This window comes from Numida meleagris, chromosome 4 (assembly GCF_002078875.1).
Source record: "Numida meleagris isolate 19003 breed g44 Domestic line chromosome 4, NumMel1.0, whole genome shotgun sequence".
In the NCBI taxonomy this organism is placed as follows: Eukaryota; Metazoa; Chordata; class Aves; order Galliformes; family Numididae; genus Numida; species Numida meleagris.
Window position 1 is genome coordinate 16,188,900 of NC_034412.1, and position 26,123 is coordinate 16,215,022.

Consider the following 26,123-nt stretch of genomic DNA (forward strand, 5'->3'; position numbering starts at 1 on the left):
TGTGCTGCAGGAGACTTAACGTTGGCTGTCATGGAAACCTGTTGCCTTGAAACATGACTAATGAGACCCAGGTTAAGGGAAAGGAAGAAGCTATTCTTGAAATTACTCTTCAGCAAACCCTCATGAAGACCAGCAATATATATCACCAAAACTTACTGTTATTTCAGGTTCTGTTGGCTGATTCACTTAACCTTGTCCTTTTGTTTATTTAGCAGCTCTAGTAACCAGGAGATTTAATAAAAAGAGTGCTATAAAATAGTTCAAAACTCATCTCTAGGCCTTCTAGAAATAAGTAGTATCTTATTTACATACTTCTTTCCTAGTGTGCTACAGTATTTGTCCAAATTCTGTGGAAGGGCTGCATTGAAACCAAACTGGCAGGTGAGGGATGCTGGAACATGCCTGGGAATTCCCACCCAGCAGTTTAGACCAGCTGAGGGTATTTGCCTTCGGTTGTGGTTGTTCATTTTAAAGAATAGCTCAGGTATGTGAGGGAGGGTACATATTCTGTGCACATATTCCTATGGAAAAATCCGCTGGGGTACCTTGAAGTTTACTTTGCCCTTCTGTCACCTCCTTTTAAAGTTCTGCTGAGAATTCTCCTCTCTTCCAGAGCTCCTTGCTCCAAAGCCAGCGTGTATCATTACACAGCAGGCTCTGCAACAGAGAGCACAAATATAAAAGTCTTCTGAGTGCTGACGTTTTTCCTCCTGCAAAGGTGAATCTTGTGTGTCTGATTACGAGACCTAATTGTGCAAAACAATGCAGGGTTTGGAATCCCTAGGCACACAGAGTGACAAATCCGTTAGAGCTCGCCACGGTTCTCAGCTGCTCCCTGGACCAGAATCTTGCACAAATAAATTGCCAACAGCCGTGTGAGCCTCACTGCCTTGTGGAGATCATGCTTCAGGGTCCTCTGGAAGCTGATGGTGAGAAGCCAGCCTCAGCTGAGCAGAGCTGATAATGGCAAACCAGAGGGGAACATCTTTAAAGAAATTTCAGGTGAAATGATATGTTCTTTCTTTATTTCTTAGTGTACTTGGGATGTGCTTGGGGTGAGCTGGAGAACTGTACTGAAAGAACAGTCTGACAAAGTGGCAAGAAAGGAATATTCTGTGAAAAACAACAGAGATGGGACTTGGCTGGGTTTGCAAGGTGGCAGCTGCATTTGGGGTGGAAGGATATTTTCTGGTGTGTACTGTCAACGATAAGGGGGGTCCTTGTCCTCAGGGACTAGCTTGGGTGATCAGCTTCTGTTTGGCAGGATTTAACACAAATTGGTAATGTTCTGCTGGCAAAAGAGGGACTGCAGTGGGTAAATTAGAAGTTATTTTAAATGTAATAATGAATTGTTGATTCCTTCTGGCATCCCAATCAGGTTAATGTGGGGAAAACCGCAATGTTTCACATGACAGTTCTGTCTGAAACGATGATGGAAATAATCAGTGTGTCAAAATTATTATGTAGGGATGTATGCTCCAATATTCACGTTTAAACCTGGCATAAAGTGGCAAGATGAGGACCTCAAGAAATCATCCTTCTCCCAGTCAGGATCAGCTGCCCTTCAGCTGTATCTGGGTGATATTTTTCTGACTTCTCCCAGTCAGCCTGTGGTGAAGATCCTAAAATGGTCTTGGACAATCTGTCCAGAAGCAGAACCTCCTGCCAGAGGGAACTCTTCCTGGTGACCACCCCAGCTCCCTTTCCTGTGAGCCCAGCACTCCTTGTGATAGTGAGCACAGAGAGAGAAATCTCCTTACTGCATTTGCCTGTGCAGCACCCTTTGAAGGGACTCTGTTTTGCTGCCTGCAGCTTCCGGGTAATGCTTAGGTAATTCCTAGGTGGGTGAGCAGCTGTACTTTCAGGGTGGGGGTACCAGGTGTTTTTAACCTCAGTTCCCATGTGTGAGCCATATTCGGTTGTGGCTTGTGGTAGCTTGTCAGAACATTGAAATAGGAACTGCATGGGGCCCAAGGATGACGTTATGAGGTGTGTGCAAACTTCAAGTCCACTAGGACTTCTTTGCTAAACAATTCTAGGAGGATGCAGAGCAGAAGAGATGACAGTGATTGTGGAGTGCTCTCCTGCCTGGACTTCAAACAGGCACCCAGAGGCCAATTTTGTTGTGAACTTTCTAAAGTAATGTAAAAATAATATTGATCTTTATTGTCTGTTTTTTTGTTTAGTTCTTCATAGAAGAGTGTTGGGTGGTCTGACAGCTGTCTGCTTGTAATGCTACTTTTCATAGAATCGTCATAAAATGGTTTGAGTTGGAAGGGACCTTTAATTAAAGGCCATCTGGTCCAGCTCCCCTGCAGTGAACAGGGACACCTACAGCTCCATCATGTGCTCAGAGCCTGATTCAGCCTGACCTCAGGTGTCTCCAGGGATGGAGCATCCACCACCTCCCTGGGCAGTGCCAGTGCCTCACCACCTTCATTGTAAAAAAAACCTTCTTCCTTCTATGCAATCCAAATCTCTCTTTTAGTTTGAAACCATTTCCCCTTGTCCTATCACAACAGATCCTGCCAAAGAGTCTGTTCCCTTCCTTCTTACAGCCCCCCTTTAGATACTGAAAGGCTGCTCTCAGGACTCCCCAGAGCCTTCTATTCTCTAGGCTGCACAGCCCCAGCTCTCAGACTGTCCTTGCAGGGGAGGCGTTCCATCCCTTTCCTGCACTCCCTGATCATTCAGCCTGTTTGCTGCTGGTCAGTTGCTCTGTTCATCCTCAGGCTTTCATGCCCAGCTCTGGGGCCTGAGCCAGCAGGTGAGTAGGGCTGTACTGGGGCAGCATTCCCCAGCCCTGGCACCACATTGGCTGTGTGTGTGTGTGTGTGTGCTTCTAACAGAGTACCTGTGGGGAAGGGACTCAGTGAGAGCAGAGTTCCGGCTTGCAGCAGCATGCTAGGGATCTTGGCATGGCTGGCTGCGAGTGGTGCTGCCCTGCAGCAGCCAGGAGCTGAACTGTGTGTCTGCTGCCTGCTGCAGGCCTAGCATGCTCCTGGTTGGACATGCTGCAGCGGCCTGCACTCGGCCCTGGGCGCAGGGCTACCACAGTGCCCTTATCGGGTGGCACTGGGGAGTGTTGTCTGGGCAGCTTCAAGGAGTGCTCATCAGGGTGTCCTGTGAGCACCTGGTGACAGGCCCATCCCTGTCAGGTGCGCTCCTGGAAGCACCATCAGGTTCTAGCAGGAGGCCTAACGCTGCTGGTTTTGTTTTGAGTCGCTGTCTAATGCACCAGCTTGCATGAGGAGGTATGCTTGATGAGCAGGCTGTGTTGAACCCAAAACAAAAGTTGACCATCGGAGGGAGCAGTCTGTAAGCACAGTGCTTCAAGCAAAGCAGCAGAGATGACCCCTGGCCAAACAGTGTGTGCTTGGGAGGAAGCTCAGGCTGTTATGTTGATACCTTTTTTTATCTTTTTAATGAAACCTCCTTCCTGCCATTTCAGAAGAGTGGAGGGTTTGACGTCATGTGCTGATGAGTCATTGCTTTTAACAGGCCAGCAAGCAGGGACTGAGAGAGCTGTCTGGAGCAGCTGCTCTGTTAATCATTCACAAAAAGCCCAGAGAAAGCTCAAGGGGAATGCTTGTGAATAATTAAATTTCTGTTTTCATTATGAAGACTCAGTTGGTTTACCTGGATCTGCTAGAATCCAGGTACTGGGGAGCGAGGAGGAGGACAGTGATCTCACTGATGTGCTGATATCCCTGTAAATAGCAGTTGGAGTCATCAGTGTCGGTCAGGCATGTATATGATTTAACAATTTCATGCAAAGCTTATGTAATACAGCTCTCACCACCAGCTACATCTCTGTAGCTGCAACCTGTTTGACCATATCTATGTATTCTAGAGGAAGCAAATGCCTTCGACAGGGCAAGATACGTATTCTACTGAAAGACTGAAGATCTGCCATATCTCATAGCCTGACGCTATCCACCGTATGCATTCTCAAAGGAAGCAGGGCTGCCCAGGTTTGTTCACCAATGCTTCTGCTCATCAGCATCTTCCTTGAGGGTGTTGTTCAGGAGGCAGCGGTCCATCATTTTGAGTTAATGCTGATTCAGTATCTTGGAAATATGTGTTGTACTCATCATTGCTACAATGAGCTTAAACTTCAGCTGCCAATTTGTAATGATCAGAGTTTATTAGGTTCAGCTTCAGAAGAGTAGGACTGTTATCTCCACCAGGGTCCAGACTGGATAAATTCCTGCATGGTGAATTATTCTCTGTTCAGCTCATCTCCATTGTTCAAGGGCCCTAGGTAATAGTTGCTGTCTTTTACCCAGGGATAGAGTTAGATGAGCACTTTTACTCCCAAAGTAATCCTATTACCTAAGTGCGCAGTAAAACCAGGAACACGCCACTTGTCTGTGACAGAATGTTAGATTAACTTCACCTACACAGTGGGACTGCTGGGGCAGTTAGGACGGAGGGGTTGCTTATGAATAGTTACTTCAGTCACCTACAAGGATGTGAGTGGAAAGTTGCTATTCTGGCTGGTATCGGAAGAATGGAGAAGAAAGTATACCATGAAACCACTCGAGTCTGAAAAACCTTTCTACCTTTGGGCATTGTTTTCATGGATTTGTGATATCCCACTGATGTGTAGGCAGAAGCTATTTTCAAGCTCCTATTCATTTTAAGTTCTGGAAGAACTTAAATACTGAAGGCTGTATTTCTAATAGATTAATGATGTTATATCTAGCTTTATGAATAACCAGAGATATTATGAGATTCGAATTCTAAACATCACAAGCCAGAGTGTCTGGGACGTGGGATAGAGCCCCACTTGAATATCACAGTTTTATTTATGCTAGCAGGGGAAAATGTACCAGCAAATCAAATCTTACTTGTGGATGGAGCACGTTTTGTATAGCATATGATATAATGAAAGTCATCTTTCAGAGCAAAGTTGGTATTGAAATGCTGAGGAATACTGAAATCAAACAGGAACTTGTGAAGCGTGGGAATAAAACAAAATCAAAAGGAGAAAATCAGTTAAAATGTAAAAAGAACACTGTTTCTGAGGCCTTGTGTCAAATGCCGTGCAGCAGTTGACTCTACAAAAGATGCTTTTTTGATTTTCTTATTAAAGGCACCTACTGAAGTCATTGTTCCCTAAGAAATCAGATGCATTGCATAGTTAAGTAACATATTAAAAAATAAAAGTATCTCTGTAAGATGTAGAGGCAAGAAAGCAGTAAAGTCTGAAGAGGTTATTAAAAGCCTCCCAGAGAAGCTGCCCATGTGAGAGGTATATTACAAAGCTGAGCAGCAGGCAGCAACAAGAAATCTTCTGAGACACTGAAGCCTGAGTCTGTGCGTGATGCTGAGCTCCTGGGAGGCCTCTCCGTGTGGATGAAGGCACCTGAAGGCTTCGCTCTGGCTTTTCTAGGCTGGAGGTACGCTCTGTGCAAAGGGCAGGCAGGTTTACAAACAAGCTTGAAAACTTTCTCCAGACACATTTTTCTCTCCTAATTATAAAGCAAGTATAGTTTATTTTAAAAATAACTGATTCAGCCAGCCATTTAATCTCTTGCTCTCTATACCCAGCAAAAAAAGTTTCAGTTTGTCTGGAAAAATAATAATTGGAGAAAGGTTAACATGATTAACATGCTCCATGGTCGAGGTGCAGGCCTGCCTGCTGCAGAGGCTCGGCGGTCAGAGTCAGTGCTGCAGGAAAAAGCACATCACCTGCTGGTCGGCCCATGGCAGCCTCGCTTGTGGCCTCGTGGCTTTTGCTTGGGAGAGCTTGTCCAGACTCCTCGAACCTCTTGCCTCTCCAAGGCTGCAGTCAATGTCTTACTCACACAGCAAGCCTTTAGCGGTTCTTGTAAAGCCATAGTTTATTATGTTATATTTGTCATTAATTATTGACGGAGTACTCCAAGGTTGCATTGTGACATTTCTGTTCTTTGTTTCTTCCATATGAATAGTTTCTAAAGTTAGATTAAACAAGTTAAAAACTTAGAAGAGGTGCTTCTCCCATGCCTGAGGATAGATTTGTTTTCTCCTGAGCCAGGGCTGAGTTTCTTTTCCAGCTTCCATCCTTGATGTGACATCACCCCACATGATTTACAAAGAGCTATATGTCACGATTCAACCAAGAGGTCAGATGACTCCAACATGCCAGCTGTGGGCTAGCATCACAGGTAAGGCACCAAAGGCCTGACCTTGGTGCGGTTACTGCCTAATCTTTGTTTCCCAAAAGCAGCTCAGAGGCATCCTCAGAGTCAGTTGTGGCTTGAGCCATGTCTCTGTGCCCATGAAGATGGGGCACCCTGTTGCAGAGCGCAGGCTGGCATGCACGGTGCTGGGTGCAGGGCTGGTGGCTACCAGGGCAGCAGGGGGCCTTGGCCAGCAGTGACGGTGTGGCTGTGATCCTGCTCCCGGCCCTGTGCTAGGAATCTAGTGACTTTAGAGGATGCCTTGAGCAGCTCATTTAACAAGACTAAAATTAGCTTTTCTGAGCACTCCCTGCTTTGGCAGCCTGATCCTTGCATGCCGCAAGCACTGCTTCTCTGTGCTTTATCACAGGAACTCTGCATGTTCCCATGAAGCTGTTCTGCATTTTGAGAGTGCGATACTGTGTCTCCGAAGAGAGGCAAGGACGTGTCTGCCTTTTAGCTCCAAGCCTCCTGGAAAACAAGGTCAACCTGATTGTTTTTAGAACAGATGGCTTCCTTCCATGTAGTGGCATTTCCCTGGCTAAGTAGAGTCTAACTGTATATAAATATCAAATGCAGCTATATGTGGATTTAAGAGAATACTAGAAAATTACAAGGATAGGAGAATTCAGAGCTGCTGAAAAACATGACCGTATGTATATGTATATTTTCAGCCAGCACTTTAAATAACTAGTTTTCTTTGTCTCCAATAGGCATCTTTAATCTAAGCTAACCTAGCAGATGACAGGTTACCCCAGTCCCTCCTGGGAGAGGAAGATGGCTGGAAGCAACTGCACGAGAAGAGCTTGATATATTCTGAGCCATCTCCCCCAGTGGAGGCAGGTTTCTGAGGCAATGTGAGCTCAAACAGGTCTAATGCGGATACTATAACAAGAGAATAGCCATGGTGCATGGGTAATGAGACTAGAAAGAATACAGGTGGATTAATTGGACACAAAGATTAATTTGCTGTTCCTGAGTAACCGCATGCTTTTGTCAGTTTTGCCTGATATTTTTAAAAGAATTTATAGCCTTGGTTTATACTGTGTTTAGTGGCTGTAATAGGAAATGATGGTGCCCCAAATTCATGTCTTTCTGTATTACAACACGCCTGGGGAGAAGCAAGGAGTGACCTACATGCGTTATGCAGGAGAAGGTTGTTTCAGATTTGCTTTGTCAGGATGTCTGCATGCTTTTCCGTGCCCCATAGAAATAATTCAGGTTGTATTAATTAATTATTTCAAACAATATTATGCAGGAGGGAGGAAGACCGCTTGACCTTCAGAGACCCATTCCCGTTCTGTTTTCCGTAAGAATGTGGGTTGCATCAGCTGGGACTGTGATTGATGGAAGGTATTTGCCTTTCTATGTAACGGAGAGAAGCAGTACCCCAGTACACTGTGGGGAGCCCTGTCTCTGCAGGGCTGGAGTCCAGAGCTCTTCCCTCCAGCTTTATTTCATTAACTCCTTTCAGAGAATACAGCAGGAGCATAATCCAATCACTTCGGTGTTCGGAGGAACTGGCACAGGGTAGGACACTCCAGCACAGTAAGGAGAGATGCTGCTCTGTGACTCATTTCCTGCAGCCAGTCACTGAGTCACTGTCCGCATTTATTGCTAAGAACTACGTGAAAAGTTCGGAATGGATTCCTGGGTAGCTGCTGTTCTATCAAACTTTAGATAACAGAAGGAGGCACTTAAAGACATGGGGGGGATGTTGCCTCCTCCAAAACACCACGAACTGCGTTGAAGTAGGTAGAGATGTAGCAACCAGCTTAACAATGTGCAGGTCTTCTTTGGCTGCGGGTCATGGCTGAAAAAAAGGACTGAAACACAAATACATGTACTTCGCGGGGGTTTAAATATGAGCTAGAGGTGAAATTCTGTTCCACAGCTGGGGCTTGTTAATCAAGTTTGCTAAGAAACAGAGAATTTTCTGAAACAATTTGTGTCTAAGGATTTTTTTTTCTTTCTTTTTTTTTTTTTTTAAATCCAGGACTCTTTTAACCTTTATTGGTATTAAAGTCATCTCATTTTAAGAAATTTAGGTTTTTCTCTTTGGAGATGAAAACTAATTGGACTCAGTAAACCTCTGCATTCTGATCAAAATGGCTCCTTTGTGTAAAGCCATTCATAAATCCCAGGGAACAAATACCAAAATAAGCAAGGCAAGACTAAAGTGAAGCTAGATGCATCATTTATTTTTCAATAACTTTAGGATAGCCAACTTCAAAAAAATTGTGTGTTTTCATCCTTTTTCTTGTGAATTTGTTGACTAATGTCATCATTATATAGTGATGCAATGTGATGTAATATTCATTCACTCAAATGTTGTATTATGCCAAAAGACTTGCTTCGACCAACCTGCCAGAAGGCGAACATTACATACTTTCTTGCCAAAAGACCTACTTTTATGTCGGCATCCTTTCTGCTTCCAAGTAGAAGTGATCCTAGTCATGAGAGTTGTTGACCACATACCTGCCAGTACTTATCATCCCACCTGTTAGAGTAAAATAGTATCTTTTTGACTTTCTTGAGATCTAGTAAACATTCAGAGTGACCAAAGATCACCAGTCCAGTGTAGTGGGCCAGTTCTCTTAGCCAAGTTGACAAAAACAATAATAAATAGAATACAGGGCCTACTTTGGGTCCACTCATCCCACAGTTCTTGCAGGTGAATTCAGCCAGTGCTCTCAGTAGGGTCAGCAGTCACCCACCATTCCTGGGCTGAATCTTGGGCTACTCGTGGTCTAGCCTTGCATTGCAGTGCTTGGTGCTATGGTAGAAAGCAGCAGGACTGCCTTGCCCTATTCTGGATGCCTTAGCAAGGAGAAGGATCTGGTGCAGAGCTGGTGGCTTCACAGACCTGTGCTTCTGGTGCTTGTGCTTGTGCTCCTGCACAGCTGTGGCTGTCACAGCAGCCAGGAGCTTGGTCAGTTCATACATCCCCCTCTGCATGAAGCATGCAGACCAAAATATTTAATACCCTAAGTAGGCCCGTTATGTGAGACAGCTAAGAAATTAGGGGAAAACAAAGCAAAACCTGGCTCCAGAAAATCTGATTAGTAGTCTTTTTTTTTTTTTTTTCTGGAAAGTGCTGGCAGCAGAAATATTTTGTTTTTGTTGATTCACAGAGATTAGCTGACACTAAATGACTGACAGTGAGCGGGGACTGACGTATATGTCTGATCTCCATGTGCTCTGTCTGAAACAATCTTGATTTTTTCCTGTGAGAGTTTCAGTGTTTTTGCAGAGGCATGTCCCTGAAATTTAACTTTCCGAGGAACTAGTTGGAGATGGATTCCCTCAGAGCTCACGGGTGTTTTTTTGGATTTGCCCATTATAGAGTGTATCCTTCATTGCCAGCTTGGATGTTTATGAAGAACGTATGGTCAGATAATCACAGAGAACTGAGATTGATTAACTGATTGTTACCAGCCCTCAGTAATCCCTGGTGGCTGATGCACTCTTAGTGTAGTTTGGCTTGTCTTTCCCATGCAGCTGCTTGGAGCTGTCAGTACCCTCCTTATGGCTCCCCTCACTGAGGAACAAGGGACCAGCCCTGAAGCCTGAATGTAGCTTCCGAACTTCTGCACTCTTAAATTTGTTTTTATTGGTTGTATTTGAGACACATTATTGGAGTAACTTCCTAGTAGGATATTGAATACCCTTTTTTCTTTTTTTGAGCTGAGCTTTAATTAGTCCTCTTTTTTATCATTTAAATCATATTAAAATACAATGAATCAATGTTTATTTTGGAAGAGAAAATTAAATACATCAAAGCAATTAGAAAATGAGAGACTTTTCTAAGCCGATGAGCAGCCTGGGGGGTTGCTGTTGCTGCAGACAAGTTTTTAGAAAACTCTCTGTGTCAGATGCAGAGAGGTTGTATCATTGCCACAGCTCTCGCTGACAAAACACGCCGTAAAAGCAGACTCCCGTTGCTTAGCGACTTACAAGAGATGATTAACCCTTTGCAGCGCTGACAATATTTGTAGAGAAGCCCCCCCAAGGCACCTTTGTGGACAATAACTGAGTATGAAGAAGCTACTCTGCTATCTTTTACTCTAACCTGTGTTGATTCATTCATCATTAATGTTAAATGAAGAACTGTTTTAATGTTGCCACTAGTTATTGAAGGAGATGACTTAATAAAATGTCATTATCTATAGGATGACATGCAATTATCGCAAAGGCAGGATCATCCACTGACAGTAACGGTGGAATAAAAAGTGACTAAAAATAGTCTGAGGTTAGGATGTTAAACAGTACTGCCAGTGTTTTTTCATATGAACTCAAGCATTTCTAGAATTTCTGCTTGGTTTAAAGACTGACTCTGTCTTGACATTGCTCTTGCACAGGGAGCCTTAAAGCAGAGAGGGGTAGCAACAGTAGTTAGGGACGTTCCTCACCTCTCACTTCCTTCCAGTGCAACAGGGAAATTCTAAAGACCATTTCAGGCTGAAAACTCTCCTTTTAATTAAAAGTGTTACTAATCTCTGAGGTTGACAGGCTGCAAAATTTCTATTTCCTTCTTTGAAGAGTGCCTAGAATTCAGTAAGAGTGGATAAGCAGGAATATGTGGGCGTGGTGGTTGCGCGCTGCAGTGCAGAAGTTTTCTATATGTTGTCACTAAGATGTTCCAGCACTTGAGTCCATAACTTCTTCAGATGTGATCACTTGGGACAGTATTCATCTCATCCGGCTTGAGCTGTCTTAAAAATGAAGCATGGAGTCTAGACATCTACAGTCAGAGCAAAGGGAGCAGTTGCAGTGGGTAATTCAATACATCTCTTTTAAGCACATCCTGGGGTGGGCTGCGCTGCCCTGGTTTGCCCCTTTGAAAAGCAGTGTAGAAAGACCAGTTTGTGCTGTGGCCTATGGGGAGTGCTGGGTGAGAGGAACCCAAGCCTGTGATTTTAGCAGTATCTTGTGTGGCGTTATTTCCGCAAGGATGATTTTCTAGTGTTCAGTATGCTGCTTAATAACAGTGAAAGTGAAACAGAGTTTTCAACTGCAGCTGTGGAAAAACACTCATATGGGAACAAAGGTTAAGGCACAGACAGAGGATTTTAAATTGCAAAGGCCTCTCTTTGTGAAATTAGCTAGTAATAAAGTCGAGAATTGCCCTGAAGCAAGAAACACTCTGAGCTTCACCTCTCCCCCTTGTAATTTTGCAGCCGCAGCAATTAATTTCTGTAACTAGCGGCCCCAGTTCTGGTAGCTGCAGAGTAGACTGGGGCTGCTGGCTGCTGAGAACAGTTGCTCTGCATACTCATTACACGCATACGTGATTGATGGAGTTTGTGCATCATCATCCCCAGCACCTCTGTGTATTTGCTGCCATTAATGGAGAAAATTATCTTAGCTAGAAACAATTTGTATTTGGTAGTGTTAAGATTATGTGCTCCTCTTGTTTGCTGAAGGGTTAACTGTGACCTTAACAGAGATGTAGAATCAATCCAGATGACAAATTGCTGTGAATACAGCCTTTCCTGTTGCATATCTGAGTGCCGTCCCTGTGTTTCTCAGTCTGTCTTCGGTCAGTATGATTTTGTATGGTCCTAGCAGGGCAAACACAGGAACTGCTGGAGAGCTTGTTATCTTGTTTCACAAATGTGTTCACCTGATGCATTTAAGGCTTTCAGCTCCAGAAAGCAGCCAGCATGATAAACAAGCTGAGTGCAGGCCACTTGGTGTTTTGCACTGCAGCTTTTCCTATGAATCTCCATGCCATTGCAAGATCTCTAGGGAGATTAACACCGTAACAGAGGCACAAATGAATGCAGATAGTTCTGAGTTGTTAGCCAGATTGTTTACTGCTGTTTTGAACATACTCTCTTAACTCACCAGCAGCAAAAAGAAACTTCTGCCTCTGATGTCTGAGCTGTTTTCCTTTAGCTACTGTGAGTAAGGAGACATAGCTTGCAAATTGGGATGTTGTGGCATTTCACTAGAATGGATGGATTCAGCCTGTCTGAAATGCAATTTCTCTTGGAGCCTATCAAGGGAAATACCCATTTATCTTCCCTTCGTGCTCGCTGCTGTGTCACACACCGAGGGACAGAATGCATTATTAGCCCAGCCTTGTACCACTCCTCACATGAGTCAGTCATGTGGGTTGCAGTGCTTTGGTTATGAGCTGGTAATCCTAGGCTCATGCCTGGAGTTTTGTTTCAGGGTAGAGGAGAGCCGGGGAAAGTGTGAAATAAATGCCTGTGTGCAAAAGGTCCAACAATCCGCTGTGTGTTGTGGAGGAGAGACAAGAGGTAAAATATGGTTCCTGGGGATTAGGAGGGGAAGGGCTGCAGTGCCCTGCACTCTGCTGAGAGAACAGTGCCTTCGTCCCCGCTCCTCTCTCTTCCCACTCACTGAGACTGGAAATGGGATCACTGACTGGTGGGCATGCTGGGAGGTAGCACACTTTCAGACCCTGTGCTCATCCTTGGCTCAATTTGTGTTTTCTTATGTGTGTTTGTAGGGGGACATTTTTATAGAGTTGAAGTCCTGAACTTAATAACAAGTTTTGAAGGAAAACAAACTTCAGAGAGGATTTTTGTGGTCAGTAGGATGGTCACAAAATAATATGTGTGGATGAGTCTTGTTGCTATTGGGGAAATACTTGGGATGTTTTGTACCTTCCTGACTCAGGTTTAGTAAGCAGCTGAAGGCCTTCTGATTTCTGTGGTTATCCTCTCTGCAGGATAATCTGCACTTCTGCAAGGTTGCAACATACTTTCTGCTAAAACACAGCGTAAGTGATGCATTCTGGGAGCTATGAGTCTCAAGGTGAAGCATGCTCTGGAGGCTGAGATGCTGTGGGCCAGAGGAGCTTTGGAGCAGCCTTGGTGCCTTGGGCTTGGAGCCTATGAAGCTGGGGCCATTTGCCATGTGCTGGCCTCTCCCCTCCTGCACAGGAGGAGAGGTGTGGGGAGAGGAAGCTAGCACCCTGATGGGACCTGCCCCACCTCTGTATGGCCCAGGCCAGGTTGGCCTGAGTCAGCTATGCGCTGGCCCTGTGCTGGGTCTGCATGTTTGCAAACACACACCTGCACCTGCCCACAGGGATTGAGTTCACTAATTCCTAATTTAGGGGGAAAATTGTGGAAATGCAGATATTCTTCAGGTCTAGGGGTGCTTCAGCCATCTGAATTGTGAATAAATACCCAACACATTAAATTCTAATCATGAGAATGGTGAAATAAAAGTCAACTAATCAAGAAATTATTGATTTTTTTTTTTTTAATTTGTTCTTGGTTAATATTTAGCTGTCCTTCGCCATGCTTGAATACACTTGCAAACACAAAATGTGAGACAGGCAGTAAGGAGTGGCTGAACTCATTTTCATGTTCTTTAATTGCAGCAGAAAGTAGCCTGTCGACCACATCTGATGTGGAAGGTCTACACACCCAAGTGGGTATGTGATTCCAGGTGAAGCTGCTGCTTTCAGTGCTGTCAACAGTCAGCCCTGGGAAGCTTGCTCCTTCAATCGGATGACAGCTAGTGACAGATTTCTTAATATTTGTTACAGTGTTGATGCCTTTAACTGTATGGCACATCAGGAGAAAAAGAGTCACTGTTCTGAATAGCTGTACCTAGCCTTTTTGTTCTCACCATTTTAGCTTAATGGGGTAGCTTTTAAATGTAAAGCCTGTGATATGAGATGATTTAATTAAAATGTAAACAGCTGTATTTTGAATTCATCGTGCTTCAGAGCTAGAATGAACCTTAATGCCATGATGCTACAGAACACAGCAATTTTTGCAAATAACTTCAGTACAAAATCACAGAAAGCTTAACTGTCCTCAGGCACAGCACAGGGGGCTATTCTGCCACATTTCTCAAATTTTTATGCTTTATTTTATGCAGTTTTCTACCCTTTAAGTTGTTTTCCCTCCTACCCACACAGAGCCTAATGAAAATGTTATGCTATTTTTTGATAGTAAAGAGGCCTTCCAGTCTTGAATGCTTAACCCTGTGAGGGGAATGGAAACTTCACTATTCTGCAGAGAAAGAAACCAGGCACTGAGAGATCTACTGATCTGAAGAAGTCCCTCATGGAAATACACGGCAGACTGAGGAAGACATGTTTGTGGTTGCCCTCCTAACACGTTTTGCAGCCTTGCTCTCAGATTTGCTATTTGAACTTGCATGTAAGTTATTCCTCATGCTGGAAGCACAGCTGTTACTAGGAATGAGCCCCATGCCCAAACAAAAGGCAACAAATTCTAGAAAGAGAAAACCCATGACTTTGGGAGAATATGCACTAGTGGCAGAGTGCTGTCTTTTCCACCCAGTTACAGATACCTCTGTGTATGCAGCGAGCATGGTGACTTGACAGACTGCTGCTGTGCTTTCTCAGCATCACAAAGCAGAGCAGAGCCTGGAGCCCCATCATAATTTCACTTAAGAAATAGCAAATGGTCATTGTGTCTGTAAACCTCCCATCAACTTTTTTATTTTCAGTGACTGGGTAAACCTATTACTGTATTTTGTGTTATAGAGGAGAACCTATTTTCTGTCTAGGATCTTCTTGCAGGCTGTCAAGTGCTAGCAGAGACCAAAGAAAGTCAACTCACTGGCAACTCAGTTTCTTTCTGCTGGGATGGAGGTAACAGTGAAAGGTAGTCAGGTAGTCATAGATATTCAAGATTGACTGTTGGTCCTTGTACTCACAGATGCAGTATACAGACAGAAAGTCTATAAGCACTACTTAGTTTCTTCAAAGTCTCCATGTAATGTGAGGCCTATGGCTAGAAGATGAGTGAGTGCTGATTAAGAACAACTGAGGTTTTTGTCTTAATACATTAAAGAGCACATGCTTTTTCTTCTCCTAGGTATTTCAAGGTCCATATAAACGGAGATGGTATAGCGAAACAAGGGCCGAAGACAGCGTTTTGCAGCCATTACTCAGAGAATTTGGAAACTTTTTATGGATACTGAAGCCCACTCCATTAACAAGGCTTAACTGTCTGGTTCTGATAAATTCCTGGTGATGGTAGTAGAGGCAATAGTTGATAGTATTGATTCTGTCTAAAAACTCTTTGTATCAAGAGAGAGAAAATACTGTGTGATGATGTTAGAGTATTTCCTAGAACATAATTCCAGGAAAGTACATATGTAACAAATGCTAAATAATGAGAAGGGGATTCTATCAGCAGATTAAATATACAACTGTTATTGAGAAAGACAAGAGTCCCAAGGAATCCCAAGAAGTATATGACTGAATTTGTTAGGAGACAAAGATGGTCACTGAAACCAGCAGTCTCCCAGTTACAGATATTCCGTGCTGTTATTGTGATCTGGTCCACCTAACTCAGTCTGTTGAACATTACCACTAGTTTTGAAGTCCTTTTGACCCGTGTGAGCATTTTCATTTTCCTGATCCACTAGCATGAGCATGTGTTAGCAAAGTGTGTATCTTAAGATGTTGCAGAGGGTTTTATGTCCCAGGATCCTGGCTATAACTCTGCCTGGAGTAGTGATATTACCCAGTAATGAGGCAGTGCTGTGTCAGATACAATGGAGTGGGTTATTTGCAGCAAACAACTGATTTTGTTTCTTTCCTTCAGTCCCTGCATGATCTACTGTGAGTTTTTGACTGCCAGAGATCTGCGTGTGTGAAATGACAATGATTGTTTTATGCAAATGGGTTTCATGCTCTGGATCGCCTATAAGCAATTCAGGGAAATTATTTCTCATTATTTGCCATTCCAGCTGAGTGACAGGCCTTGCAAGCCACGGAGCATTGAGTCTGATTCCTGAATGAATAGCTTCAAGATTCTCATGGAGCACTCAAGATGATCTTTTAGTAGGGCCATATGCATATTCTCCACACAAGCCCTGATGAAAACGTGTTTCTCATGCTTTCCTCTTCTGCACTGTGTTCTTGTTAGTGTTTGTTTATCACTTGCAAGGAGTGGGAGTGGTGCCTAATCTGTGGGCAGTCAGTTATTTGTCTGCAGACAGAGCATTCTGAGTGCTTCTTGGCAGCAGGCCCCTGCCTGCAGGTGTGGGACCTGCTGGTACTGAACAGGGGCGGTCGGTGCTGCGCTGTCCGTGGTGCTGCTGCGTCGGGGAAGCGACCAACGTTGTTCCGAGGGTGCTGCTTCAGCGAGGTGTGTGCGAGAGGGTAATTCGTTTGTGGCAGTTGTAGCTCTAAATAGGAAATGATTAATATTTCATGATTATTTTTTTGTAAGGCACGATTCTTTGGAGAATGCATCAGTCTGACTTGCTTAGAGAATTATTAGAGAATGATCCTGCCTTGCTCAGCTTCAAATCAAAATGTAGTCAGGCAGTGCATGCTAATATGCTTATATTAAATGAGAACTCACTGGCTGTCTGACTAATGCTCTGCTGCCAATGCGTCAGTACAGAAGTGAGCACTTAACTTTCAAAACTTCTGTTTTATTCTCCAGTCTTACAAGTTAGCTGTCTTTTTCTCTCCCTTTGTGGTGTGGACCTTCGATCCAGGATTTACAAAAGGAATAATGGAAAACTCTTCTATGAGATCATGAATGTTAACCTATTGCATAAATTTCAGTACCTTTGATTCTGATGAAAGTTGTTCTTTTTTTCTTATATGTTTTTTACTTTTCTTGAGTCATGGCAAACTTCCTTAAAACATGAGGGCTGCTCAGAAAGTAATACCTCCCATTTTAATATGTCAGTCTACGACATCAGAGGCGGATGTTGGTGGTATGGCCGTAGAGGCTGAACCTTCTTGCCAGTATTCCATTACATTTTGTTGCCATGTGACAGATGGCAGCAAAGGAGCAATCTGACAAAATGGTGTCCGACATGGAAGTGCATACGAAGAAAAGGGATGTCACTGAGGCAGTGGGTGGTGTGTTTCAGCAGCAGCAGCAGCAGGTCACCTCCACTGGTACAGATTTTGATGAAAACCAGATTCCAGCTCTTGTTCATCGCTGGTGAAAATGCAGAACTAATGCTGATGACCATGTTGAAAAAAAAAGTAGATGAGAATTTGCTCTATCAAATAGTGTTATTGTGCTCTCTGTATCCATTGTAGTTCCCATGGAAATAAATAGGAGGTGTTACTCCAGAGTGACCTGCATATTTCAGGATAGTTTTAAAGAAAGACTTAAGCCATATTGTAGCAGGAAGCTGTTAAATGCCATCAATCAGGGTGGAAGAAAAAGTGGAACAGATTCCTACTTAGGTGTATAGGTTCTATTAATTAATCTGAATTAAGTTAGACCAGAGGAAATGAGACAAAAGATGATGCGTGTTCCCTCAGACTATTGTAATGGCTTAATCCTTGTGCAAACAGCAATACTGGAATATAAATAATTCACAGCAGATTCTTCTGGTCCTAATCAGTGTTTCATTTTCTTAGACACAGTAGAGAAAACTACAAAAACATGATAAAGGAGAATTAAGATTTCAGAGAAAACAGCTGTTAGGAAGTGTCATCATTAAGGCGGTCTGTGAAATGTTAATTTTACTACCCCCACCCTGCATCCTACACTTGTTCTTAATCCCATTCATGTCTACCAGCTCCATTTATACAGTGAAGTGGATATACTTGTTATAAATAAGCAAAACAGGAACTTCTAGTTCTTTCTAGGATGCTGTTTTATAGTTAGAATTTGTTTTATTTCATAACTGTCCCAGGTTTTTAAGAGCTGTCTACAGTCTCTAACTAAGGCAGAAAGGTGTGTGTGGGAATGCAAGACAGTTCTACGCTCATCCAACACTTGTAAATAAGTTTTGGAGAGAAATGGTTTGCCATTCTCAAAATTCTTTGAGAACTCATTGAGACATAGGGTCATCCCAGAAATTTCATTTTCATTATCAAAGGATGCAAAGACTTAAAGAAAAAAAAATAAAAATGCTTTTCTGTATTAAAAAAAAAACAACCACCGGATAAAATAATCCCTTTGAGGTATGTGTATTCTTCTGTAGGTGTGGGTAAACATTATGTTATTTGATGATTCATCTTTTTTAGGCTAGCGCAGCTGATAAGTCAAGCAAGGCTTGCTCAGCATTATTAAAATTTATATTGCTTTATGAATTTAAGACTTACATCAGCACAATGCGAAGTCTGAAATCAAAAGCTAATCCGTAGGTCACAGCAGTCTTCAGATCATAATTCCCATAGTTCCCATAGTCCAGTATTCCCATAGGAATATACCACATTCATCAGTGAATTGTAGGTACCATCATAGATGTTGCTTTTGATGGTCCATGTGGCAACAAATTTGCATGTTTGTTTTATGAATTGAGTGCCTGAAAGGCATTATCTGTTTTGTTGTTGTTGTTGTTTTTTTTAGATTCTTTCTCTTAAAGTGTCATTCTTGACAAGAGCAATGACTGAACTGTTTTAATAATTATGAGTGAGGCTTTTTTTTGTTTGTTTGTTTGTTTTGCCTGATGCCACTGGATCAGAAAAGCCTCTGCAGTTCTTTTTTGTTTCCAAGTTGATGCTGTCTCAGTGCTGCTGACTGTCAGTACAGTCTCTGAACCATGGCTGTCAAGAGTAATAACATAAAATTAGAATTAACAATATTCAGTAGTAATTTAAAACCTTGGTTGAAGGCTGTCATTCACCAAACCCTGACTTCTCAAAACACGTAAGCATGTTCTTGATTTTTATTAAGACCAAACTCATTTGGTCTTAATACACCTGAAGCATGTACTGTCAATTCTCCCATTTTAGCGCTTTTTAAAAGCAAATAAATGGTTATAATTTTGCTGTGTGCTTCATGGATAAAAATCAGGGAAAACTGCAGTTGTGTATGGACTTAATTCTAGGAGCAGGTTCTGTATTTCTGCTTTCTTACGGGTTAATCGTGCTGGGATTTGCTCTGTTATGCTTCTCACTTCAACTTATTTTTCCTAAGGTTTCTCTTATATTGCAAGCCTCATTTCATACATTTAATATCACTGTTCATCAGCCTAATTACCCTTTGGTCCCACCCCTTTGGCACAGACCCTGAAAGTGAGACTCAAGATTCCTGCCTCAGCCCCTGGACCATCTGCTTTTTCCAGTTCAGAGACTCTTGACGTGGTCTCCAGAGGAGCATACGTCTTCTCAGCTGCGCTGGCTGGTGTACTGCAGCTGCATCCAGGAGAACTGAGCTGTTTCTTTCTCTTCCTGATTTCTACTGTGTCTCCTCAGGTTGCAGTTCTTCCTTCACATTTCTTCCTGTCTACTACAAAATACCTCCATTCTACGAACAATAATAATAGTAATAATAATAATAACATCAGGAAATGACGTCCTTCACCATGCTTAGCAATGAAAAAGGAAATCCTTCGGAAAGAGCTCAGGGAGGATTGCTTCCACACAGGGCTGAGTCTGCACCCACCAACTGCTGCCGCATCCTCACAGAATAGAGGCTGGGGGAATGAGAAATGCACCTCCATATGCCTGGGTGAAAATGGCCAAAAACCAGCTGGAGGAGGCTTATACAAGGATATGGTGAGCTGGGACAGCTTCTGAAGCCTTAGTCTGAGAGAGAAGCCTAGCGGTCATAACGCTGCATGGAGCACAATGTACACCTAGTGCAGCACAAAACAGCATGTGGGATAAGCTGAGAAGATACCACTACAGCAAACATCTATGGTCATGATTTCCTGCTTCAAAGCAAGGAACATCAGCCCAGAAGGGCTGGCTTTTTGTTTAGTTGTCTTTTTTTTTTTTATATAAAATATCCTGAAACAGTTATGTAAAGTTGAGTACCTCATCAATATTATATATGCAACAGATGATAAAAACCTCCCTGCATAGTCAATAATCCATTTAGTTCATCAGACAAGATCTCCAGTGCCAAATGTGGTATCTGGCTTTTTGATTCAGCTTTGAGATGCACTAGTGGAAAACCACAGGCAGCCAAAAAACTCCCTGTTGACTACATATCTACGTAAGAGCACACGCAAACCACGCTCTAGGTAATGCTGACAGTAATTCATTGCAGTGCTTTGCGACCTGATTTTAAATAGCTGCAATAAATTGTTTTTGCCTTGAATTACAAATAATTTATTTTGGGCAAACCAGGCCACTTCTACAGGATCCAGCATCATATCAGGTGTGGTAGGTACAGATGACAGGATGCCTGTCCTTTTCTGGAAGGTGGCTGCTAAGTCCCTGGGGGATGCGGCTCACATTTGTGAGCTGCTCCTGGCTCTGGACTTCTCTGTGCATGCAGACCTGCTGCTGGTGGGATGGCTCTGGGTCCTGGCTGCAGCTCGGTGCTGCAGGAGTGCTCCAACCTCTGGTGCTACAAGTCTGGTGGGAAAGATAGCATGCTGACCCAGACCTTGCCCCCATCACTGAAAATTGGGTTGGTGTTAAGAAGGGGCAAACTAGGCAATTTCCTAGGATGGTGAAATAGAAGAGGTAGAAAAATTACGGCAGTATGTGTAGAAAGGGAGAGGGCCTGGCTGTCATGAGCAGCTCTGGCTCTGTCCCTGCATGGTGTCCCTGCACCTGAGAACCTGCTTGGTCTTGAAGCTGCAGGATGTGGAATGAGGACAGCACTGGGGAAGCTACTGGCAGCATCATGTAATTCACTGTCACTACCATCAGGCAAAGGCAAAATAATATTACCTGGGTTGTTACAATGCTCATTGATGCCTGTGGCAGCAAAAGTCAGTTTTCCCTACTCAGTTGAAAAGCCCTGTGTGAATGTGAAGGCTTGTTCAGATTGAAAAGAGTCTCAGCCAGAGCTCTTTCAAATGGAAGCCAATAAATCCTGCTGAAGAAGTGCATTTCCTACAGCCAGAGCCTTATTGGCAGATTCTGACTGGCCAAACAGGAGTATACAGCACCTATAGAGATTATGCTTGATTTTTAAACGTATCCAGGAGAAAAATTCTAGAGTAAGGATGCTGCAGATTTGAGGTGAGATACAATAATGTGTCTGTTTCAGATTTGAATCCTATTGAATCTGAGTTGTTGTTCCAGCATCAAAGCAGCTGTTTTCATGACAAGCCTTCTGTCACCTGGACACAAATGGTATATTGTGAGTACATTTCATTCAATTGGAAGAATAGCTTAGGTTTAATATTTTATAAAAGAAGCTGTGCTAATCTCTGCTAATATAGAATCTATGCTGTCCCTCTTCCCTTCTATATGTTCTGTTTTTAAATGCAACTCTTCCATTATGAGGCAAGAAAAATTGCCTTTGATCATAGAGTCCTATTTTGGCCTCAGACTGGGAGTGCCCATCTATGCCTGTAGCCATAAGCTGTCTGCACTCGTATTTAGATGAGATGGTGGATGGGCTGCTTTCTCACTGGGCATCTGTCCCTTCTTGAATTTATTTGTTGTGGTAGCCTTTTTCTCCCTGAATAGGAGGCATCGATGCTGTGGAAGCATGGCAGTCCCACTGCCACTCTTCAAGGCCTTGCAAGGAAAACCTGCTCCACGCTTCACCCTTCTTGGGACTCTCTGTGCCCCTGACAAGCACAGAAAGGTGAGCATGGGTCATTTGCCCAGCACGGAGCTCTCCCAGTCCTGTGCTGGTCTCCCAGCCTAGGAGCAGGCAGTGGCACAGGGCTTGGTGGAAGAGCAAGGCAGCAGCCTGGGATCAGGAGGGCATTTAGCAGCCATATGTGGCACAGAGACAGGATTTCCCTAGGGGAAAATTGCAGCATTTTCTCCTAATTATATGGATTTTACTTGCCAGTCAAGACTCTGATAGCTGAGAGAAATGCAAGGCCGCTATCTAAAACAGCACAGAGGTCCAAGGTAAATATTCTTCCCAGCTTGCAAGGGTGTTACAAGCTGTCGTTTAACTCTCAGCCTGCTTGGAGAACTGATGGTGGTGCTTGTGTTTTGATTTCTGCTGGGGAAGAGCAGCCTCCCTAGCCCGAGAGAGCGTTTCAGGACTGAATGATAGCAAAAAGCGCTTACCAAACATTCACAGTGCTTAATCAGGGTGGGGAGGAGTCCTGGAAAAATATTTCTGGTTTACCACCAGGGATGAATGCTGTATTTTCCTGATTATTGTCATTTTTAAAGATAGTCATTTCTGAGGCAATATGGGGTGCTTTGAGCCCAGGTGTTCAGCTGTACCCACCCCTGGGGGCCCATCCCACGCTGGGAGCAGCAGCTTGCCCACATGCACATTTCAGTGTGCCCATGGTAATTTGTCTGTTCCTCTCGCTGCTCAGAACGTGCTTCCTGCACATCTGGCAACAGCATTAAACTCTCATGGACCAGGGAATGTCTGTGAGGTGACAAATTTGCTGTGCTGGTGTTCTGCCTGCAAGGACACACCTGCTGTGATGCTGGCTGACTCTCCCTGGCTCTATATCCTGAAATGCAAAGCCAGTAAGGCCCAGCCCCACAATGTAAGCCTTTAGCTTTAATGCTGATGGTACTAGCTGCCAGCACATACGACAGTGTGAATTTGTGTTCTCTATTTGATGTTAGCACTCAAGTTTGTTTTGAATTAACCTTTAAGTTAATACACAGATAACTGGACACAACGTGAAGTGTTCCTCCCTAATTCACGTGAGACAATTTGGTGGTTTGGGATCAAGCTATTTGCCCTCTCCTGGGTAGAAGTTTTCCTTGGGGAGAAATTCTATACCACTGGCTTTGTGCTGTGCTTTGCAGTCAGTCTTTTTTTCTATTTTTGTCACATTAATGACCAAATGCTAATTTGGTTTTGACCCAGCTCTATATAAATTTCTGTAGCAGTAGAGATGGAATCTACGTAGGCACACACTAGGCAAAGAAGGACAGACCTATGTCCACAAAAAATGCTGTAATGACACCAGGGAAACTAATGATGCTAGGAAAGACAGTGCAAGAGAAAATGGTGATAACCTTTTATGACAAGGAAACAGCGTATGGCTTATTGCTCTCATAGCTTTAGCAAATAGATTCTTGCTTCCTCCGTTGCCAAAGCATCCGCTACCCTAATGGCTTGGGGAGGGAAGGATGTTTGCCTCCATTAGGTGTGCAGGTGTGTGACTTCATGCTTTGAGGATGGATAGAGTCTCAAAAAATGAATAAGAAAAAGGAGGGTTGATGGGCGGCAATTTTGCTACTCTTGTTTCTATACTGCCTTGTCAGACAAGTGAACAGGTAACAAAGCAGAGGTGTTCTGCTAGAGACAGGGAGACTCAAAATCACTGAACTTTTCCATGTTTGTGAGTGATTAACACAAAAATTAATGAGGCTTTGATGTAATTAAGGGATAGAAATGGCTTAGCCCCAAGATTGTGAAGATTCTGTAGAGCAGAATTGCTGAGATGATTTAGCAAAGGATTAAATAACGTAACTAATCCCTACGCACAGCTGTGAAACTGCTTCTATCCATTTATTTTAAATGAAAAGTCACAAAAGCAGGTGAGCATACTGCTGTGGCAGTAGCTTAGTTCACTCCCACATACTCCCCTTGTGTTCCCTCGTGCCAGCCTCCAAGGGCCAACCAAAGGCCACTCTGGCCAGCAGACAGTGAGGACACGTCGTGTCCCTCCATGGCAGCAGCACCCTGTGAGCTGGCCATGCTCTGACCCTGGGGAGCACCAGCTGTGTGCTGCTGGGGTCTCTGCTCCTGGGGCACTAGCTCAGCCACCTGGCTGTTGTGAGCAGGAGCTGTGCTGCCTTCTCTTCCCTCTCCCACTTTCAATATGTGGGCCCTACCTGCTTTGTGCTCCTATCCTCTTACACCAGGCCTAGCTCCCTGCAGCAGCTCTGAAGCATCAGGAGGTGCTGGGTAAGTGATCTCGCACAGTGAGCCTGCGGGTGACACATCGCTGGGGCAGTGCTGTGCCCCGAGCACCCTGCTGCGCCTGCTCCCAGGTGTCAAGGAAGGCAGAGCCTGGGCCACGCTAATTAAAACTCTTTTCTCAGTGATCTTTGGCCAAGTGCAAAGAAAACCTCTTTTCATCCTCAGACTAAAAATAAATCCTATTTTGGGTTTAAGAAGGAGCCGCATGACTAAAATGAGCCGTTTGGTTTCATTCATGTTTGCTGTCTATTAATCTGTTCTCTTCACCCTCAGCAGAGTGTGACTCAGACTTTCTCATTGTCTTCCTCCCTCACTATGTGTGTTTTGACTTTAAATCCTGCCGGCTGACGCACGCAGAGCTGACACCACGACAGCTCGATCCAGCCTGCTCCCAGCAGACTCCTGATCTTCACCGGCTGCTGAACGTAACATCCTGCCTGCTCCGCTGGTATTTTTACAGCTAATGTTGGTAAGCAGATGACACAGGCTGGTGAAGATCCTTGAAACTCCACGGGAGGAAATGTGTGAGTATGTGTGTGGGGGAGGCCTGCAGATAAAAATACTGTGGCAGCTATGGGAGAAGACACACATGCCTCAATCTGTTGGTGGGCTGCTATTCTTGTTCATGGTAATCAAAGCGGAGGCTGCACTGGAACAAGCACAGCACTAAGTTATTTCCCCGTTGATTCACTTGCTGCGTTCCATTCTCCCTCCAGCACAGCTCTTGCCTCCTCTCCCACCAGAAGCAATGGCCAAACCCAGCTCCCAGTCTTCCCACGACCCGCCAGGAACTCAGCCGCCCCAGCACCCATGGGGTGGGGTCACTGCAGAGCCCCCGCTTTCCTTACACCATTATCTCTTCCTTCCCCTTCCAGCTTTGCTTATGAAATTTGAACCACTTAGTATGGAATAAATCAAGGGAGACATAAAGTATTTGCACACAAATACGCTTTATTTTCCAAGTGTTGAAAATAAGCACAAAATAACAAGTCTAATGTTTGACCCAAGCAGAGGTCAAGTATTTTAATATTGAAATCATTTAAAAGAGTCTGTATCTGTGATGATGGATGAACTTTTTTTCTGACAGAAGAAAACCTCCCCCTTCTCATTACATGCAGAATGCATGCGGATATTCAAGTCAGATGAAGGATGAATTCTAAATATGACAACAGCCCTTCTTTTGTAAGAAATGCCACGTAAATGAGTTGTAAATTATTTTTAGTTGCTACTGGAAACAGAGGAAGGAGAAAAATCAATATTGACACAACCCTGCTTTATTTTTAAGCAGTTGCTGATTGTCTGGTGGCACCAGTTAGGTGAGGAGAGAGCTGAAGCCTAAGCGAGCAGTGCGAACTGGTTTGGGTTTAGAGAACAGAGGCACAACAGAGCCCAGTGCTACTTCTGGGTGGCTATAACCATGGGCCGGGTGGAGGCAGGGCTCAGGGTCCCTGAACAGGGGCGGCAGTGGGGTCCTTGTCACCACCCCGGTGCTGGGGCTGAGCATGAGGACACCGAGCGTGCCTGACCTCGTCACCTGCTGGAGGATCCCTGACATGGCTCCTCCAGGCCTCCTGGCTTCTCTTTCTGCATTGGCTGTAGTGGTGATGGACATCGAGATGAGTATGGCAGAGCAGAAGGGCTGGATTCCCCCTGCCTCTGCTGGCTGCAGTGAAGGTCCCTCCTGCATCAATGCCTTGGTCCTTGCATATAATGGAATAAAATCATGAATATGCAAGATTCAGGTTTGATTAACTTCTAGCTTCTCATGATGTGCAGCTGTCTAAGGTAGAGCATGTGACAGGGCAAGCCACTCAGTGCAAATGCCACATTTATTGCAGCCCTGTTCCCAGGACACACAGGAGGACGCAATATGGACAGAATGAATTCAGACAAAAAAGACTGCCAAGCTCCTATGGTTTAGAGGTTGATACTGTGCTGGTTCTAATGCAATTACCTAAATTTCAGATATGCTGTAATGTGATCTTACTCTTCCTTAAAATGCCATGGAGCTTCTAATGACAACACAGATCAAATTTTCTGTTTCATGACTCATCCCAAGGAAAAGGATGCAATGCACTCAATATGAAAAGGAAAAGGAAAGGAAGGGAATGAAAGGGGAAGGGGAAGGGGAAGGGGAAGGGGAAAAGGAAAGGAAAGGAAAGGAAAGGAAAGGAAAGGAAAGGAAAGGAAAGGAAAGGAAAGGAAAGGAAAGGAAAGGAAAGGAAAGGAAAGGAAA

At 44.0% G+C, this 26,123-nt stretch overlaps 1 protein-coding gene across 3 annotated transcripts in view; it reads left to right on the forward strand.

The window, feature by feature from the left end:
• Window positions 562–26,123, forward strand: part of SCG2 (secretogranin II) — a 33,614-nt gene continuing 8,052 nt past the window's right edge. The window contains exons 1-4 of one of the 3 annotated variants that reach the window (XM_021393763.1): window positions 562–1,002; window positions 21,071–21,163; window positions 21,496–21,616; window positions 24,245–24,411. The gene's annotated coding sequence lies outside the window, so the exon portion shown is untranslated. Of the gene's footprint in view, window positions 1,003–18,608; window positions 19,621–21,070; window positions 21,164–21,495; window positions 21,617–24,244; window positions 24,412–26,123 lie in introns of those variants that run through there. The other 2 variants (XM_021393764.1, XM_021393765.1) reach the window with 2 other exon arrangements.